Source organism: Amblyomma maculatum, chromosome 1, assembly GCF_055883805.1.
Source record: "Amblyomma maculatum isolate TAMU_Amacu chromosome 1, ASM5588380v1, whole genome shotgun sequence".
Taxonomy (NCBI): Eukaryota; Metazoa; Arthropoda; class Arachnida; order Ixodida; family Ixodidae; genus Amblyomma; species Amblyomma maculatum.
This window is the reverse complement of record NC_139344.1, coordinates 123,585,914-123,606,430: the sequence shown is the minus strand read 5'-3', so window position 1 is coordinate 123,606,430 and position 20,517 is coordinate 123,585,914. Positions and strand designations below refer to the sequence as shown.

General features: G+C 45.6%; 1 pseudogene; it reads right to left on the bottom strand.

Annotated features, from left to right (window-relative positions):
- Nucleotides 1-9,717: 9,717 nt before the first annotated feature.
- Nucleotides 9,718-19,920, bottom strand: LOC146203839 (SWI/SNF-related matrix-associated actin-dependent regulator of chromatin subfamily A member 5-like; annotated as a pseudogene).
- Between the last annotated feature and the right edge of the window lie 597 nt (nt 19,921-20,517).

Genomic DNA, 20,517 nt, shown 5'->3' with positions numbered 1-20,517 from the left:
ATGTGTTCTAGACGAAGTTGTTCCACCCCGCGACGCGCCAGCGATCGGAGCCAGGGCAGCGCGCCGCCGCGGCGACAAAACAGCCGTCGGCCAGACGCGCTCTCCCGAAACCCGAAACCGGATGCCGCAGCCGGGCATTCGCGTCAAGTCGTTCCCGCGAGCCTGTCCTAAGTGAAGACGTTTGTTGCGGGATAGAAAACCGACCAGAGGGGGGAGGCCAAGGAGCTAAATAAGGAACAGTATAGTTTGCGTGAGAAGGAGGAAATTCTTAGGAGTGGGCAAATGGAGATAAAGGCCTCGTCTATTAGTTATGTAGGCTTTTCAGAAAGGCAAAGTTGCCCAATGTTTCGTTCCATGGGTTAGAGTCTGAAATTTGTGTATGAAGTACGATTCTCTTTGTTCTCTCTGTCGACTTGTTTGGAAGCCTGATTGAAGGAGAATGACCCGAATGTTTTCGAAAGTGTGGTTTGGAAGGCACAGGTACTCAGAAAAAAGGAGATTTGGCAGTGTGTGGACGTAGGCCTTGTGGTTATTGAAACGAAACCTGAATGGTGTTTCGGTCTGGCCGACGTATTCCATGCCGCACACACCGCAGCTTAGCATGCATAACACTTTGACCCTGTCGCAGTTCGAGGATTCTTTGATGTTAAAGGTGAAATCAGAGAAGTTGCCTTTTACAATATTTGTCGCCTGCACATGACTGCAAACTTTACAGCGTGGTTTTCCGCACGGTTTACATCCGGGGTTAGGGTTTGTATTGGCGGTCGTTTTAGATTTAATTAACATGTCCTTTAGGTTTCTAGAGCGCCGATACACTGCTCTCGGTGGCTGTTTGAAAATGGAAGACAAGTGACTGCTTTGCTGGATTATATTGAAATGTTTCCAGAGGATATTATTAACCCGTGGCATGTTTGAGGAATGTGTAAGAACGAGGTTTGTTGGCCTGTCGTCCTGCTGTGATTTTTCAAAGTTGATTATTTCATTTCTGTCTAAGCCTCGCGCTTTCCAAATAGCATCATCAACAATGAATGGGGGGGGGGGGGGGTATTCCTTTTGCAGAAGATTTGTTTTTAGTTGCTCCGCATGGGGGTCAAAGTCCTCGAGCTCAGAGCAAATCCGTCGGAATCTATGGGCCTGTGAGTAGGGTATGCTGGTTTTAGAGTGGTGTGGGTGGCTGTTTTTGAAATGTAGGTACTGCTGTCGGTCGGTAGGATTCCGGTATAGGGTAGTCTTAAGAACGTTGCCTTTTCTCTGTATTGTAACGTCCAAGAATTTAATTAAGGATTTAGAAAAGCTGTGAGTGAACGATATGGATGGGTGAAATGAATTGTAATTTTGTATAAATGTTAACAGGCAGGCTTCGTCATGCGGCCAAATGAGGAAAATATCGTCAAGAAAACGTTTATAGAGGAGGTGTTTCAGAGACTGAGTGTCCAGGAATTGCTTCTCGAGGGCCGCCATGAATATATTGGCATAGGCCTGTGCCACCTTAGTCACAGGCCCATAGATTCCGACGGATTTGCGCTGAGCTGGAGGACTTTGACCGCCATGCGGAGCATCTAAAGACAAATCTTCTGCAAAAGGAATACCCCCCCCCCCCCCCCCCCCCCCCCCTTTCATTGTTGATGATGCTATTGGGAAAGCTCGAGGCTTAGACAGAAATGAAATAATCAACTTTGAAAAATCCCAACAGAACGGCAGGCCAACAAACCTCGTTCTTACACATTCCTCAAACATGCCACGGGTTAATAATATCCTCTCGAAACATTTCAATACAATCCAGCAAAGCAGTCACTTGTCTTCCATTTTCAAACAGCCACCGAGAGCAGTGTATCGGCGCTCTAGAAACCTAAAGAACATGTTAGTTAAATCTAAAACGACCGCCAATACTAACCCTAACCCCGGATGTAAACCGTGCGGAAAACCACGCTGTAAAGTTTGTAATCATGTGCAGGCGACAAATATCGTAAAAGGCAACTTCTCTGATTTCACCTTTAACATCAAAGAATCCTCGAACTGCGACATGCCAATGTGTGTATACATGCTAAGCTGCGGTGTGTGCGGCATGGAATACGTCGGCCAGACCGAAACACCCTTCAGGTTTCGTTTCAATAACCACAAGGCCCACGTCCACACACTGCCAAATCTCCTTTTTTCTGAGTACCTGTGCCTTCCAAACTACACTTTCGAAAACATTCGGGTCATTCTCCTTCAATCAGGCTTCCAAACAAGTCGACAGAGAGAACAAAGAGAATCGTATTTCATACACAAATTTCAGACTCTAACCCATGGAATGAAACATTGGGCAACTTTGCCTTCCTGAAAAGCCTACATAACTAATAGACGAGGCCTTTATCTCCATTTGCCCACACCTAAGAATTTCCTCCTTATACTGTTCCTTATTTAGCTCCTTGGCCTCATCCCTCTGGTCGGTTTTCTATCCCGCAACAAACGTCTTCACTTAGGACACGCTCGCGGGAACGACTTGACGCGAATGCCCGGCTGCGGCATCGGGTTTCGGGTTTCGGGAGAGCGCGCCTGGCCGACGGCTCTTTCGTCGCCGCGGCGGCGCGCTGCCCTGGCTCCGATCGCTGGCGCGTCGCTGGGTGGAACAACTCCGTCTCGAACACATAACTCTTATCCCAACGGTTTTTTGAACACCTGCACCGCTGGGGAGCGGGCCGTCCTGGTATGCATGCTCGCGTTGTTTGTTTTTCACTTTTTTTTTCTAATGTTATTCTGAACCTTTGCTCAATTTCTGGCTTCCTTCGAGCATGCATATATATATATATATATATATATATATATATATATATATATATATATATATATATATATATATATTGACAGTAATATATACAGTAAGTATACACTTCGATAACAAGATGACGACTTTAACGTGACAAGGATGAGCGGTTTTCGAATTTCTGACATGGTTTGAGCGCGTGGTCTTAAATGTCTCAGCTTAAGCGGATAACTTTTAAACAAGCCAGTAGAAGCAGCTTTGCGTCCGCATGCGCGGCAGTTACTAAGAACTGGTATTTGTTTACTAATTAAGTACCCACATGATTTGGTTTTGTGGCTGTGATTCAGGAACGAAGGCACCGTCACTCCGGTAGTAGTTACTATGCGTTTCTACGGAGAAAAATGCATATTATACGTAGAGAGTCGGAGCCGCTATTTTATATATTTATAGGCTCAATCGGAGGCTTTCACTCTTCTAAAAAAGAAACCTCCTTGTGTGTGACTATGCCCGCCTCTTTAACCGTGAAAGAAACAAAATAAATAGGTTTGCGATTGAGTGCGCTTGACAAGTCGTCGTCTTCATTACCTTCCATTAGCGGGAAATGGATCCAGCGTGGTGCCCTCCTGAGATGCGGTGATCTGTCCTAAATTTTAAAGCGGAAGAAGACTGGCATTTCGACCTAAAATTTATTTTCGGGGAAATGAAGAGATTGCTGTCTAAGGTGTTCAATTCCATATCGGATTTAGTAGAGGCGCTGTAGAAAATATTTACCGACAATTTTTGCATGAGTGCACGCGCCTTCATTCATTCATAAACCTTTATTCATCAGGATGACCTGAGGCCTACATGCATGCGCCTGTTTTTATGTCGTCCGGAGCTGGAAACCATCAACAGAGGCCGCCGTGACGGCTGATGGTTGACAAAAAAGGCGTGCCGTAAACACATATAATTTCGACTCGCCAAACTCGTCGACGAAAGATTTAGAGGGCGCTCGCTTCACCCATGGGATACAAAACACTTCATTACTTATGCTTATTACTTTCATCACAATCGAAAAGCCTAAAACAAATGATATTACCAATTGCTACCCCCAAAAGTGATGTCATTGCATTACAAATACTTCTGCAGAGCAACGCAATTATTCTTAAATTACTTCCTTGTTTCCATCCATGCAAAATGTGGCTGCGGGTTAGCTCGGCTACACCCGGTTATGCAAACAAAAGCTTTGCTATGCTTGCTTATGCTTCATTGCTAAGCTATGTTAGACTCATAAAGGCCTGCATGAAGTTCACAAAGCGGAAGCTCGCTTAGGTATGGCCAGACACGGTTGGAGGTGGTTTAACCCCGCCACGGCTTTATGCGAGCGTCAAGGACACCACAACCGGTTCTTAAAGACACGAATGTATTTTGAAGGGGGAGGTCCGAGAAGGTGAGCCAGAAATGGCAGCTGTGATGGTTGAGGGAAAGGGTAGGCAGGGGACTGAAAGGCTGTGCTGCATTGCGCCAGCCAATGCTGTGTATTTGTGGATATGTGCACTAGTACGAGTAAATTTGCCAGGTGTGTGAAGAAGAAGAAGCAGCAGCAGGTTTGCGAAGTAGAAGAACCGAAGCGGCAGCAGAAGAAGCGAGCGGCGCTGCCTCCGTGCGCCGCACCTGAGGTAGAATTTACCGCGCCTATCACCTTGGCTCGATAAGGTGAGCGAAGCTTTAGTTTTAGAAACAAAATAATCGTCAAAAACTAAACACCCCTCTTCAGAAACACGAAACAAGAAAAGTGGAGAGAAAAAAGAAAACAGTGCTTATAATAAAAAAAAAGAGAAAAAGAGCAGAAAAAGAGAGGACAAAAAAAAGCTTTCTCATTTTCGGGTTTGTAATTTTTGTAATGCGCTGCTTCTAAGGCACCTAGTGACCGATATCACCGTTGTTTGCCTGAAGCCCGGCCTTGAAACACTAGCCTGGAAGCCGGAGTGAACTTGTGGATACTTCGCATATGGATAATTTAGCTCAATCGCGAGGATATTCGCCACTGGGGGTGCCTGCTTTCATGACATGCTGTGAACATGGAACATTAGAATCCAGTTCTCTGCTTTCATGGGGAAGCGGTGGATTGATGACAGCTAGAGTAAGAGCAATGAGAGAACTGCACTTCGGCTAAGACAATTCCTTTGCTCTCACCTACCTGACCACATTGAGCTTGCTCTATGTGGTATATCACGTGTCGATGGAAGTGTTGAATTAATGTCCTCAAAGCTCACGCTGTATTCGCGTGGATCGGTGTTCTAGAGAACAGCTCTGGTGCTCCAGGTAGGCGGTTGAGCCACGTCGCCGTCGGTGGCGTTGCCGGTGTAACCGAACTAAAAAGTCGCGAGCCACGAGGGAGTCACAGGCTAAAGGGAATTTCTCAGAAGAACGGAAAGAAGATCCGCAGGCTTTGCGCCGCTAGCTCATTGTTCCACTTTCGTGTGGACCAGTGAGCACGCAAATTAAAGCAGGATGAGGTATTAGACGTCACAAAGAAATCTACGGCTCCATTCAATGCAGTTGCACTTTGGACTTAAACACTGAACACATGTACCAGAAGTGTGTGAACACACCTTCTGGCCACTTTAAAGCACCTCGGGTAAAGCACATATCTGTCACAAGCCATAAATTACTACGATGGGCAATGCAAGAACATAATTTGGCTGTATGACAGCGTGCACCTTTCGTGCGGGTTTGTAATGACGTTTCTACGTTCCGTAACGAATCACGTAAAGGATTCTTGCAGCTGTCCGCATTCCCTGGAATGCCGCTTACTCTGTTTACTGCCTTGATGTCTTTGGCCAATAGGCTTTGCTGCCAATAGCCGCAGAAATGGCGGCTGAACTTAGTATTGGTTCTGTCGCATTATCTAAGCGTGTAACCCAGGGAACACCGATCGGTAGAAATCACACCGCAATATTCGGCTGAAGTCTGCAAAACCTTATGGGTTTTTAAATGCGTAGCCCAGGTGTAGCGTTTGCGTTTTAATATGCTTTATAATCATGTATATTTTGGTAGAAAACGCACTTCCCATCATCGATCTACTCTCCCTCCCCCGATACCCTCCGGCGAAAATGCGAAAGTCAAAATTCCAGCTTGGACGCGACAACAGGACTTTCGATGTCGCTTAAAGAAATGAAAGAGGTTGAGTGCAGCTGTGTTGGATAGGCTTTCGAGTTGTAGTTATATTGTGGAGACTTGCAAAATAATGATACGGAAATATTCATTATAATGATCCAGTATTTCAATGCGCAGAGAAGTGATTCATCGAACGAGCTGTCCTTCGCGAGATTGGAGCAGTTAGGTCTGGTATAGAAAACCTATGATAACTTTGGCGGCAGCAATTACGTTAACAGAAGGAAATTAAAAGCTTCCACTAATATGAAAGAACACTGAACAAAGATAGTGGGAGGCAGAGAGCCTCAGTTCACAAGTCGAGCCAACGTTTCGACAAGTAAACGTGTCATCTGGGAAGCGAGCATCAGTGACAGGGGTTTAAATACGCTTTTGCCTCCGACGAAGAAAAGCTGGCAAGGGGAACGGTGGATGGATTAGTAGAAAGTAGTTGAAGGAGGGAAAAAATGTTTCCTTGGTATGTATCTTTCAGCCTGGATTCCTTGAACCTGTGTCCTGAAAATAAAATAAAAAACGGCAGCAGCAGGAAAAACTACAAAGCGAGGTGGATGATGCCGCTCTTCTATTTTCCTTTTCAATACGTCAATATATTCTTCATTTGTATGTCGAATTAGAAAGTTAATTGACTCAGTTTAGTTAAAACTCAAGCTGCAAAAAATTTCAAGTCTCTTTCTTGAAGTGACCCATGAAAAGTTATTTGGCTAGAAATTAATTGAAAATTAGGAAAATATCTATTTTCAGTTGGTGGGTAGCCGAAGCATTAATAAGGCAATAAGTTAAAGAACCAATAGAAAGATAATTTCTTATAACATGAGTCGCTTTGGGGCGTTAAACCCCACAAACCAGAAAGTTAATTTGCTAGAACATATTTAAAACTCAAGCAACAAAAAATCAATTCACCGCCAATTTTATACGTGTGATTTAAAATTCAAAATGTTCTTAACTAACGGGACCTCCTAAAAAGTTAGTCGTGTTCAACCCTGTAAAATCCAAATGGAGAGATATCAATTTACAGTTAATTCCTCCGAGATTGTGTAACTAGAAACCCAACTTGGTATAAAAGATTCTCTCTATCACTGAAGGGACTTTATTCTATTATATCAACTTCAGCGAGAGGCCACGATTGCAAAGTTGGTCGCATGTTGAGACTTCAAAATTACTACTCATGTACGTCGAAAGTCGCTTGGCATTGTAAACTGTATAATAATATTGAACACAAAAAAATTCGTTAACGGTACCAAGCAAGGCCCATGTCGCCGTGTGACTTTGGTGATCAGCAGAAGATATATGTGGTCTTAAGCGCCGGACTCCACAGGACATGTCCTGTTAAAACTACAGGCCCACTAGAAAAGGATTCGGCCTTACGCACATCTGTCAACCCTTCATCTGGAATCGCAACGCTCTACTCGTCCGGCAGTCTTCCGGCCCTCTTTGGTTGCATTTAGTTTAAAACTACGCTTCCAGCGTGTAGGTAGTTGGCACTCCCTCTCATGCACGTACTTGCCCTACATTGAATTCCTATGTGAAGCCATTTTTCGGCGTCAGTAAAAACAGCAGACCAACATAAAGGTTTGAAAGATGAGACATCTGCAAACCACGCATAACGATATTTCACCATGACAACGGTGTGTACGTGCGCTGAAGATGAACCGCTCAGAACCGATTCCTGAGCAGCCTGACCGACCATATAGTCTCCGTCCGTTTCCTTTAGCGCCAGGGGAAAGATAAGCGGCAGCAAGGGTTGCAGGGTTCTAACGCTAACATTTTCCGAGCGCGGCGATGCCGCGAGCGCTCCTTCACTCTCTGAAGAGGTAATTATATTCAGTGCAATAAAAAATAGTTATTTCTTAGCATTATTTGGCAAATATTCACCACATTTTTAATCACGAAGACTTGCTGACCCTATATGGTACCTTGAATGAACTGGCAGCTCTTTCTTGTTTTGGCTTTTTTTTTTTTTTTTTTTTTTACCAGTAAACTGTGAGTCGCCTTAATTAGATATAGTTGTGGCTGCTATACGCGTATGCGCGAAGGTCGATAGTTCGTCAATTTTTATGAAGAGCACTGCAATACGTCGATCTGGCCACAACTTCTTAAATCTTTTGAAGTTCGAACTCCGGGACAGAACACCTCGACTAAACCTTGGACAAAACCATGCACCTCTAGCTTATAAATCTGGTAGAGGCTGCGACGGTTTTCTTTTGTTTAGAAGGGTAAACAATTTTGCGAGCTGATTAATGACCCATGTGAAGCGAACAATGGCACGGGAGAAAACGATGACAGTGAGACATCACACAAGCACTTGTGCGCGTGACAACTCTAGTTTTTGTCTTTTTCTGCAATGAACTTTTTTTTTGTTGCATTTGTTAATGTTAATAACGACTATTAAACACGTGTCACCAAAGCTCATTTTTTTCACGTCAGTTTAGATTTCAACAGCTGAGCTTTGGCTGGGACATCAAAGTGTTTATTTATTCAAAATCATATATCCACGAACCTACCCTAAGAAATATTATTCAAGAAATGTAGAAGTTCGTTGACAATTTTCGTTCAGCTATAAATATACCCTATCAAAAGTCTTGGCGGCCGTGCTGTCTATTTCGGACTACGCACCTGCAGCGTCAAATAAAGCGCGAATACATCGATTGAAAGGCGAAAAATATATATAAGCATATCTTTCACTGACAGTATGAAAGTGTTTTCCACAAATTCGCAGGAGAAACTGGCAGACTGAACTCCACGAGATTGCTGCAGCATTCACGAGTGCCCTGTTGGAAAATGTGAGGAGTCTTCGGGGTCGACCTTGGACATATCTGTAAAAATTGAGGGCCTAATGGTCGAATGTTTTCGCCCGGTAAGGTAGTGCATGCTACCTGGTTATGATCTTTCATGAAACAGGCCATAGTTGTGTATGAGACAATGCCTGGCCTCAACGCCCGTGGCTGTGTATTTAAGGTATCTTAAAACTAGAATCTTTCATCTCAGGTTCTCAGGACGTGTACAGAAGGCTACCAGTTTCTTGCGGTTAGCCTCATCTATAGGGCCCATAGTCTGTTCTAGGCCCAATATTTCAGGCGCTAACACGTATTCGCACGCCTGTTTCGTGTAGGATAGACATGGCCACGAAGACGGGCAAGGTTTAGAAGCCTCCGGTGAAAGAAACGCTTTTTAGAGAAACCTTTGTTAACTAGCATTTAGAAAATTGCTAATTAGCGCAACTTGTTTATGTCTAATATAGATGAAATGAGAGCGACACATTTTTCAGATATTACATTTTTATTACTGAAGATGCTTCGCTGGAAAAATATCCGCCTTACATCGTCACAGCGCCCCGTCTGTTCGGGAGCAGAGGAAGCCCACAGGTTAAACTGAAGCTCGCTGCGTAGGAAAAAAAAAAGTAAAATCAGTGCTGTTACGTCAGTGATGCTTCAGTTACGTCAGCGATGTTGTCAGTGATGCCACAGAGGGATCCTCTGTAGATATGCTCTTAGAAAATTTGTGGATCTTAATTAGATCTAATTTGATGCACTGGACTTGTTTTGCAGACCAGGAGGGGTCATGACAGTAGCTCCAACTGTTCTGCACTAAACTACTGCTGCTTTTATACTGCTTGCTTCTCATTGCCCGTTTTATAAAGCTCGATCGCGCATAAATCCTGACAAAGCCTTCCCCGTCAATAACCTCAGTTTCCATCGCATGAAAAACACGGCGCAGCAGCTGTAATGGAGGATCAATGTGTAACCCCGTTATTTGTGCAGGGTTATAGCTGTAGTGAGAGCACATTAATAATGCGTAATATTCAAGACATAATTTAATCATGGGTGACCTGAGGGAATAAGCGTAAGATTTGAAAAAACACGTTAAGAAACAGCAGGAAAAACGTTGACTGGGATTTAAATGCTTCGAGGAGGTGGCAGTCTAATTACACAAAAATAAAACTGAAGTATTGCACAATGGTGCAGATAGTCAGAAATTAATTCATATTTAAAGCTACAGGTAATGCACAGCTGTTTTTTCCCGAGCCATACAGCACTTGTTAAAATTTAGGGCTCAGCAGCCAGTCAAAGCACGCTTTTCTTATAGGACACTTCTGAAAATCAGTCATAGCTGTAGTGAAATCGCACGAAAACCGTCATTGCTGAGCAGGATTAGTGCGAGACAAGGATGGCAACTTAGCGTCATGTTTCCGAAATCGCTCTCATGGCTCACGAAACCCTTAATCCTGAAAGCGCAGCAGAGTCTCTTGTAACATACTTAACGGTGATACCTCTTCATAAGCGGCCCGGAAGCGGTAATGACAGTTTGTGTGTCTGACTTTCCATACTTTCCTGCCTAAAATGCACGGAAAAATCTGCATGCATTTGAGTTGCCCCTTAATGAAACCAGAGGCGCGATAGCTGCGCCAATATGACACGAACAAGAATTTTTGCGCTGTTATCAATCGACATGTGAAAGGCTATAACTCGCCGCAAATAAACAAAGCCGCTCAAGAGGACAGGCAAGTCCTGTCTTACACTTAAAGCTTTGTTTCCCCAGACTGAAAAGACTCAAGAACATCTCCAATCAGACCAAATTTGGTGGCAGCAAGTAAGGCACACATGTAAGAAATTGTGGTGCTGGTCTGCTAAAACCAAACACTAGCGCTTTTCAAACTATTTAGACACAAACACTTAGCGTGATAGTAGAGAACGGCAGGATGTTCTCACCATTACTTCGAAGAGTGGGCGCTTCGTTCCCGCCGTTGTTACGCTACAAGTGGCAAACGCCACGTTATCTCCGGCACACCTTGAGCACCATGCTGGCGTGGAGGTGTGCCCGACGCACGGTTATCATCGTTAGAGGCAGAAACTGTCACGAAAAATTCGGCCTTATGTGGGCTTTGGGCACTAAGGCTTAGCAGCATGGCGATGGATGTGTGCTTCAGCCCAGACGCAGGCCTGGAAGGTGTCGCTGTACGTGTGGCAATTCCACTTCCACCTTCACGCAGATCCTTGGCTTCCATTTTACTTCCAGGCACCTCCCTGCGAATTAGGTTGGAAAGAAGAAAAAAATTGGAGGACGCTTAAGCTTCGCCTCCAAGAGTGGAACGCGATAGCGTTATTGCACCTCGTCGAGAAAACTTATTAAACGCAAGGGTATTGGGGCATCCTCGCACCGGTACCCGCGCGGCCCGAAGGGGAGAAGCGGGTGAGCGAAGATAGTGATCTAAAGAAAGGAAAGACGCTTGATTCTACAGCCCGTGAAAGTGCACGGCGAAACGTCAGGGGCGAGTGGCGCGCCACGTGTCGGGGCAGCGCCGCACATTGCGAGGAGGGGTTCGTCTGTGTTTGCCGCAAGATGGCTCTGCATGTGCGCAGAGCGCAGAAGAAATGTAGCGGAAACGTACTTCGCTACTCGTGTAACTGCGACTTCTGTAAGTAACATGCTCATAATTACCGATATACACCGCAGTATAACATTCTACGGCACGTTTCTAAGGCAACACCGCATTCACTGGAAGCGCTTTTGTACCGCTTTCAAGCATCGAACTCGGGGCTGAGTGTAATAAAGAAAAAAAAAAACTCGGGGCTGAGTGGTAGCGTCTCTGTCTCACACTCCGGAGACCCTGGTTCGATTCCCACCCAGCCGATCTTCGAAGTTGCTTTTTATTTATGAGGTGAATGCCGGGAATTATCGCTCACGGCCAACGCCGCCGACGCCGACGACACCGGCTTTTCTGCGACACGAGCTCCTTAACGCTATCACGTTAAAATTATTACGGCGCCATCTACCGACACTGATCATGCAGAAAGTATAGGCAGGATGAAAGGTTTACGCCTTGCAGGCGCTGTATAATGCCTTACACTAGAAATGGGCCATTACCAGGCACGCGCCAACTTATCCTAGTGGCCAGAATCACCTAACTTCTCTAGTACTCTTAAAGGGACAAGGAAATTCCATCTGATGAGGTTAAGCGAGCGTCAACAATTTTCAATATTTGCGTGCCTCTTGAATAAGTAAGAATTACCTAATGAAAAAGATGTCTTCTTGAAGCCTTCGATATGCTTACTAATCCTACTGACGCCACACAGAAACCTGATGCAGTACGTCCGAATGCAGACAGACCTTCATCGCTTATTGATGTTTTGGATTTAATAGTTATCCGCTTCAAACACAGTATGCTCATTTGAAACCTCAATAATTTCGGCTGCTTGGTTGGTCCTGTCTTTGCACCAACAGCAAGAATACTATCGGAATTCCCCTTATACCATTGTTCCCCTGTAGATATACTCCTTATCAGGACCACTTGGAATGCCTGTCCCTTTTCAAGAAACGTGTTTATCCGCCGAACCTGCTTGAGGTGCTGACTAATCATCCACCCAGCTTTGTAGTTTTTCCTGGTACTGCCGTTTTTTTTTTTTTTTTTTTTTTTTCAGGGCGCATGATCACCGGTTCCAGGATGAGAAATACGTATAGAGGAAACATTTTTTTATTCACTCCTTGACCCACTTTCTTCTCACCCGTTGTCCCCCTCCCCAGCTTTTCTTCTTCGGAAGCAAAAACATATTTAAACAACTGCCAGCGATTATCACTCTGCCGAGACGAAGACAAGTTCACTTGTTGAAAAGTTGGCTCCACCGGCGAACTGAGGTCTTCTAGCCTTGCTCAGTGCTCCTTCACACCGTATTATCCACCTTCTTCCTCACGTTCTACTTGGGCCATAAAGAACTACGATGCTGCGCCAGTTCTTATATTTTACTTTGAGATAGCACTAAAAATATCGCAAGGAATGTTTCTGGTTTTATCATATATAAAAACTTTCTGTTCAGGCAGGGCTTTCGCCTGCACTCGTGTTTTACTCCACCTTTCTCCTGGCCTTGATGGGGCAGGTTGGGGTGAATTTTTCGCCAGGCTGCATAAAATGAGGAGGGGAAGGCGGGTACGCTTCTGCACTCGACCAAAATTTAGATCATGGGCACCATGTAGGCGCGGCTTTTTTTTTAGACGCTGGATAAAGGAGCTGGGGAAAGGGTGCCTTACGCGGTCGTGCTGAAAACTCTGCCGCAGGACCCCTGAAAAGTCGCGTGCTTATTTCCGTGAAACCCGCCGCACTCTCGAGACCAGCCCGCCACTCCAGGGGTGCCCTTGTAGGTGGTCACCGGTGCTGTCATGGCGCACATGGAGACACGTGCAGCGCGCAAGCGACGTCTGGCTCCAGGCAAGACCAGGCGCCAGGCCTTGGTCGCTGTCTGCAAGCGGAAAGGGAAGAGGCGATTAGTATGGAAACCTCTATCACGCGTGGCCGTTCGGTGAAGCTTAGAGGGGACGCTGTAGTAGCCCTGTGAGAAAAGCACACGATGCGACATAGACGGTGTTGAAGGGGTAACTGAAATAACCTTTGCATTCATGTTAGAACGGACATTCATTTTTTCCTCTGATTGAAATCCCTTCCGCGGGAAGAGTGTACTTTATCTGGTGACCACAGCAAATGATTGAAGTATGCGAATTTCTCCAGTTTTTCACCCGGATACTCTTGTCTGAAAGCGTTATAACGGGATCCCCTTGAAAGATATTCAAAGCCACCGTAGACGAACATATATTTCCTAATTCTGTCAAGGAAACGACAATTTATTCGAAGGTATGAAGATAATCGAAGATTCGAATATACGCTGGTAAATAAAAAATTATCACCAAAGAAACAGTAGTGCAGCGTGAAAATATTTTTACATGAGGCCACTTCGCAAGGCGACTGAAGCTTGAACAGACAGAGTAGTGGAAGGCTGGGCATAATTTTGACCATCGTAGTTATTTAGCTTCCACCCATATCGCAGAGTACGCGGGCTATTGTTTTCCACCTTCATAGAAAAGCGGGCGCCGCGGGTGCAATCGAAGCCGGGTCTTACGGCTGGTAAGTCAAGCGCTGTAAACAGTGATTTACCGCGGCGTGGCACAATTCATTTATTGAACTGCCGCCTCAAGGGTAAATGCGAAAAATGGCGCGAGGTTAACTTGCTCGCGATGTTAAGTAATGCAGCGCTTCGACAAGCTTGGAAAGTGTGCAACAGCAATCTAAGCATTCATTCTTGAGGTTCCGTAAAAGAAACTGCCCCGTAATCATGGTCATAGTAAGTACATTAACTTTAAATCAAGGACTTCTCCCGTATTTCTACAATTATCTACGTACCACGCCAACGCGGCAGACTCATATTACGTGCGAACTACCAAATCTCTTCTAATAATGTAACTTTCTCCCGTCGCGTGATAAGTTTCCGTTCCCTTGATGTTACTTCACATTTGCTATTAGCGACAACCGGATCGTACATTCGGATCACGTGGTCGGTGCAGCCTCTTTCTCCCCAATTGAGACAAGGACATAGTAACTGGCTGTGCATTGCTTCTATCATTGCTGCGGTGTCCTCTGCGTCAAAAGCTGTCTGGTAATCTCTGAAGTCGATGTTTAGGGATGAGATATCTCTGCACTTCGATAATTCTGTATCACCTGTTTAGTAGCCTGAGTATGAGTTGTTATTGTTTCTCTCTCTCTTGTTAATGTTGCGAAAGGTTGTCCTAATTTTATTAGCGTTTCCAATAGTAAAATATATTGTTGACGAATAGTAAACTGATTGGTCTACAATGTTTTCTTGACATAATTGCCATCGCTAATTTTATGGATTATGCTCGGCTACGTTACCTTTCTTATCCCTATTACCAATGAAGTTATCCTCCCGTCACTTAGATAATAGATGTGATTTTAGCCTATGACTTGTTAGATCTAGATCTAGTGTGCTCTCAGGCTACCATCATTGTTTAGAGCATGTTCCCATTTATCCATAGTAAATTTCATCCTGTCGGTAAACTTTCGCTTATAAATTTACTTGGACATCTCTGCCAGTTTTACCCTCTCTGTTGCTTTGTACGCTTACATGATTTGAAGTTTCAGTACGATACCTTTCGTCTCTTTGCATAGTTTGTCATTCATCAGCTGAACATGGTGGTGCCCTACCACCCACCTTCACTGAGCAGTTTATAATGATGTATCTGAAATATCATTCGTTGCGTCTGCATTAAGGCCATCCCTCTGTTGAAGAAAACGGTTCGTTCTGCAGTGGCACCTGTTTACCTAATTGAGGAGCGTTTAACTGTCTGGGTTTTAGCTTCGTTCTTCAAGGCTAAATAATTCGTGCCTCAATACACTATGGGCACTACATTCCAACTTCCCTCTGACCTCCATATCTCAGAAGGCTTTCGCGCATTCTTCTAGCTACGTGAAGTGGGCACCCAACGCACGGTTACTAGAACGAAATTAGGACGGACAATCTCCACAGAGCACTCCAACATTCTCCTCGACCGAATGTCTCCGCTACGTCAACCGCTACGTCTACGTAACAGCCATAGGTCAGGCCAAGTCGAAGGCAACCTGCGAACTCTTGGTTGTAAAACCTCCCGTCTGCCGGCACCTGGCGGAGCTGTCACGCTGGTCGTCAAAGATGCTCTGTGCGCGATCGTTCACAGGCTTTCATTTCCCGTGGTGGACAGCACGATCAGCTTACTTCCTCAATATGTGCCGGTTCTTTCTGTTTGAAAGGCTATTGCTTTTGCCTGACCTTCAGCGGCCTTCGGAAACACTCGCAAACAAACCTTGGTCCACGAGTTTTTTTCTTCTTTTTTTTTTTTAAACAAAGGTTCATTCGGACACAAATGTTTGGATAATACTTATAATTTTGCTCTCAGACTATACTGAACGTTATTCGTGGTTATCGGACGATGCTCACTTTAATAATTGCGAGCTTTTTTTTTTTTTTTTCCGTGTTAGAACGGAGTTCTACCGCGATCCCAGCATGCATTCAGAGGAACTAAGGAAAATCGAGCATTGAAATACGTCACCGTTGTGGTGGCTAGGATGTCGGCTGACGGGCATGTCCAAGCAAGTGGTTTCCTCGTTGTGTGTTTCCCGTGACACCGGCGGTCGCTGTCCTGAGGCGGGTTGCCGCCGCTCAGCGCGGCTCCTAAAGCATGGCTGATAAGATGGCTGAGCCGGCGAGAGGAAAAGCGTTGCACAATTTTAGAAATTAGTGATCACCCACGTCGACATGGCGCGCTGCTTGCTTTATGACTTACCTTTTTGCCGAAGCCGTCCCCTTGTTCAGCGTTGAAGAGGCACCCATCTTCTGGAGCACCCAAGCAGCGAGAGTTTTGGAGGACGAGCAACAGTAGGCCGATCAGCACAGCGTGTCCACGTGTCAACGATGAAGAGCCCTTGCCCTGAATCGAACAGTTGCAATGCAGAAGCGCGTGCGCCGGACCCCACGAGCAAATCTTCGTCTTCTGCTCCCTGCTCACAGGTGCACGTGTACACGAAACAATCTTAGCAATACGTTCCACGTTGCACATGCAGTTTGACGGGGACGGTCTGTGCACCATCACAATGTTCGAACGACCGAAACAGGTTGTAGAGTAGCTCTTGGAGCAGAAAAGTATGCGTTTTGGAGCAGTGGGGGAACAGGCAATGCGTGTTCTAGAGCATCTATAAAGCGGAGAGGCAATCGTTTTCTACAAGTATTATCAGCATTTCGGAGTAACTTGAGAGCATATGCTGAAATCTTAATGAAAAAAGTCGTTGGAGGCAGTTAGACCTTGCCTAAGTGCGGTATGGTGAAAGCCTTTCCAGCGACTGTTTGCAATATTTGCCGCATTTTCATTGATTTGCTATTTTTTCTTTTTGCTTCTTTTTTCTTTTTTTTCACACTTTGTACTTATTCTGTTTGGGTTTTTTTTATCGCTTTACTATTTTCACTATTTTCCCCTTGACTATGTTTTCCATTTTTACTCTTGACTTGCAGTTTTCGATGTTGTAACGAAATGACGAGGCCTGACATTAAAGGGTTGCAACGCTTTAGCACTTTTTTTCACAATTTTGACGTAGTTGTCTGAATTTAGACGTTGGTGGTTAATTTGACGGTTGCACACTATGTCGGTGTTCATGGCTATCTCGACGTCGAATTGACTTGTTTGGCTCGAATTAACTATTTACGCCGCATCAACGACATTCGGAACATAGAGATATGTTTTCACCCTCTACGTCGTGCAACCATTCTTTTACTCACATATTACGTCATTCTTCGACACGAACAATTTTGCTTTCTCCTCCAACTCTTACTTTTCTCGTTCTATGAGTATGATGAGAGTGCTGCCCCGCCGCTCCAACTCGGCAATCGTTCGGGACTTTAGGAACCAGTCGAAGCGAAATTGCGGCGCAAGTTGTATGGCAGCTCGAATCTATTTGTATACATTTTCACTGTCGAATTCCACCTGGTGCAGCATGCAAACTAGAAGGCGGTCCTCCTCCTGAGTGTAGCGACTGTCCTTGCGGTTGTTGCAGGCTATATGCAGTTGGTGGAATGGTGCTCGGTAGCGACTCATCTTGGTCTCCAAGGCACGCTTGATAGAAGCCCGCCGCTGGATAAGGGCCTCACCCTTCTCAATCCATTTCATGAGCCGGTCGCTCAGTGTCCTGCAGCTCGTGGCAGCGCTCCCAGAAAACAGCTGAATACTCCATTACCTCTTTGTGCGTGTTTTATGTTCTATTTCTCTGACAATGCTCTCGAGGTCATGACGGCCATATTTTTCATTGGCTCTGATGAACTTTTTGAAGTCCCGCCGGGTCCAGTCGGTGAACCCCTCAGCCATGAGTTTATTCTTATCAGCCAGCTGCTCCTCACTGAGTGACTCTGACTGATCAATCATCGCCTTTTCTTCCGTCTGGATATGTCCGGCTTCTGATCCGAAGTCGGGATGGTTTGGTACCCTGCATTCAATGGTCTTGAGACAATAGTAAATCTCCTTGTGAAGCAGCCCAACCAGACTTGGAAGGAAAAACTGCAAATCGTGTATGCTTGGCTGCATAAGTGGTCTAGGCAAATCCGCCTTTTTCACAAGGCCGCTCTGCACATGCACGCCTATTTTCTGGTTGAAAATAAACCACCAACCCCAGCTACGCATGCGCAGTTCCTAACCTCCGCGATCGGCGCAGCCGTAGCTGATCTCGGAGGCCATGTGTTGTTAATATTCGAGACAGGCGTATGCGATAGATGGCGGTAGCTGTCAAGAACACACACCGTCATTTCGCTGGCGGTTGCATCTCCCAAAGGCGTTTTCGACCAGTAGCAGACAAATTTTCAACCACTCCCAGAGGGCGCCACATTTTGTGAAAAAGGCATATTGAGGTCTTTTGGTTTCCTAGCACACGTGGCCTCATTGAAGTACGCTTCGATTGCATAGTTGGTTTCGCGCTCCCGCTTGGGCGGTTCGATCCAATTCAGCCCCCCATCATTATGGTTCTCTCGTTCATCATTTCCTTAGAACTTCTAGAATGACTCTTGCGGAGTATCGAGAGCGAAGGTCCGAAGAAAGTTCTCGCCAAGTGACTCAAGCTTTCTCTTAAACTCCTCTGTGTTATGCTAGCCTTTCTCCAAAATGACAATGTCCTGCTTCGTGATCTCACTCTCTATGGAAGCAAAGATGTGATTGGCGCTGTACCGGATCATACCGAGAATGTTTTCCTTGCCTATCTTGGCCCGGACGTGCACTAGCCAACCTTGCTGAATGATGACTTCGTGAAGGCGCAGTTTGGCCTTAGCCTTTCCTACAATGTGCTCCTCAACAGTATCTTCAGTGATAAGATGGAGTACACGCCCTGCCTTGTTCTGACCAATAAGGCGGACTTGGTCCACGGCCTGGAGGTCAACCTGAGGGTTCCAGTCTGAGTCGAACAAAAAGATTACATCGGCTGTGGCCAGGTTAATATCTAAGCCTGCCACGCGAACTGAAATTAGGAAGAGAAACTTTTCATTATGGGGTTTGTTGAAATGGTTGACGCACAGCGTTCGCTCTTCGTGAGGCGTTTACGCAACGGGACGGCAATAAGCGTAGCTTCGCCAAATGCAATAGTCCTTCAAGATGTCGACCATGCATGTCACTTGTGAGAAGATGAGCACACGAGAGCCTTGAGCTTTCAGCTTGGGCAGAAGCTTGTTCAGAGTCGCCATTTTGCCAGAGCTGTAGACTATGCGCTCATCCTTCGTGTAGGGTGGTCCAGGCTCTGCACCACTGAAGAGATACGGGTGGCTGCAACATTTGCGCAGCTGCAAAAGGATGTTAAGCAGCCGCATCCTGTCCACTTTTGCTGCTCCAATGACGACGTCATTGTCATTCAGCAGACACTTGGTGTACCACTCGCGCTGCATCTTGGAAAGACCGACGTATAGCGTCACTACCTTCTCTTGTGGCAGCATGTTCTCCACCTCGACTTGAGGCGGCGCATTAGGAATAGCCACAGCATCTCATACAGCCGCTCCACGAGGTCGCTGTCACCCCAACAGTTCGCGTTGAACCAAGCATCTACGTCCTCAGATGAGTAGAAGATATTAGGAAAAAGAAAGTTGAGGAGGTGTAATAGATCTTGCAAGTTGTTTTGCAAAGGACTGGCAGTAAGAAGCAGCCGGTTATTCGCCTTGAACTCCCAGAAAATTTCAGGAAGCTTGGCTTCTTCATTTTCGATTCGGTGAGCCTCCTCAATGATCAAGTAGTGCCAGTTGAATTCCTTCAGGACAGCCTTTTCAGGGATGTCTATATCATAGGAGGTGACACAAACGTCCCACTTACCAGGCATCATCAGCTTGTCTGTAATGAGCGCTGCCCTGGCAATGTGGTCTCCCATGAGGCAAACAGTGCGCAGCGATGAACACCACCTCTGCAACCTGCTCCCCCAGTTGGCCACAGCAGATTCTGGCACAATGACTATGTGCGGCCCCCCAATGTTGCGGTAGTGTTTCATGTAACCCAGCAGCGAGATGGTCCGCAAGCTCGTACAGATAGATCATTCAGTTGAGGCCATAGATCTGGTAATCTCGAAGTTCGCCCACTTTGATCTAAGTCGGCGAGGTCTCAAATCGGGTCACTCTGATTTCGTTGCAGTGGCTACCCAACAACAGCCCCTCACCTTCTTACTGTTCTGTTGTGCCATGTCGCAGGTCTCCCATAGCTGCGCTTTCAGCTTTCTCCTCAGTGTTTTTGAAGTTCAGCCGACGTGATTCTGGCTTGAGAAACGAAGTAATTCCTTCCGTCGCGCTGCTGATGATCACGGAATGCGCCAAAATTTCAACCTGTTGCAGCAGCTAGTCAAAACGATTGCCCTTGTCCAGATCCATCGTGCTGTCGTCAATAGCCATTTTGATTACACCACATGACGCGCGCTGCGCACTATGAATAAGATAACAAGGCCGAAGCGCGAGGATTCGCGCGTACATCGAAATTTAAAAACGAATAAATTAAATTACGTGACTTGATACATTCATCACCAATCGAAAAAAAATTATATAAAATTATTTTACGAATTGTATACTCCCAAACGTGGTTATTGCATTACAATTACTCCTGCAGAGCAATGCAATTATTCTTAATTACTTCCTCGTTTCCATCCATGCAAAATATATTTTGCATGGATGGAAACGAGGAAGTAATGGTTGCGGGTTAGCTCGGCTAGACCAGGTTATGCAGGCGAAAGCTTTCTTATGCTTGCTTATGCTTCGTCGCTAAGCCAGGTTAGACTCATACAATCCTGTATCTAGCTTACAGAG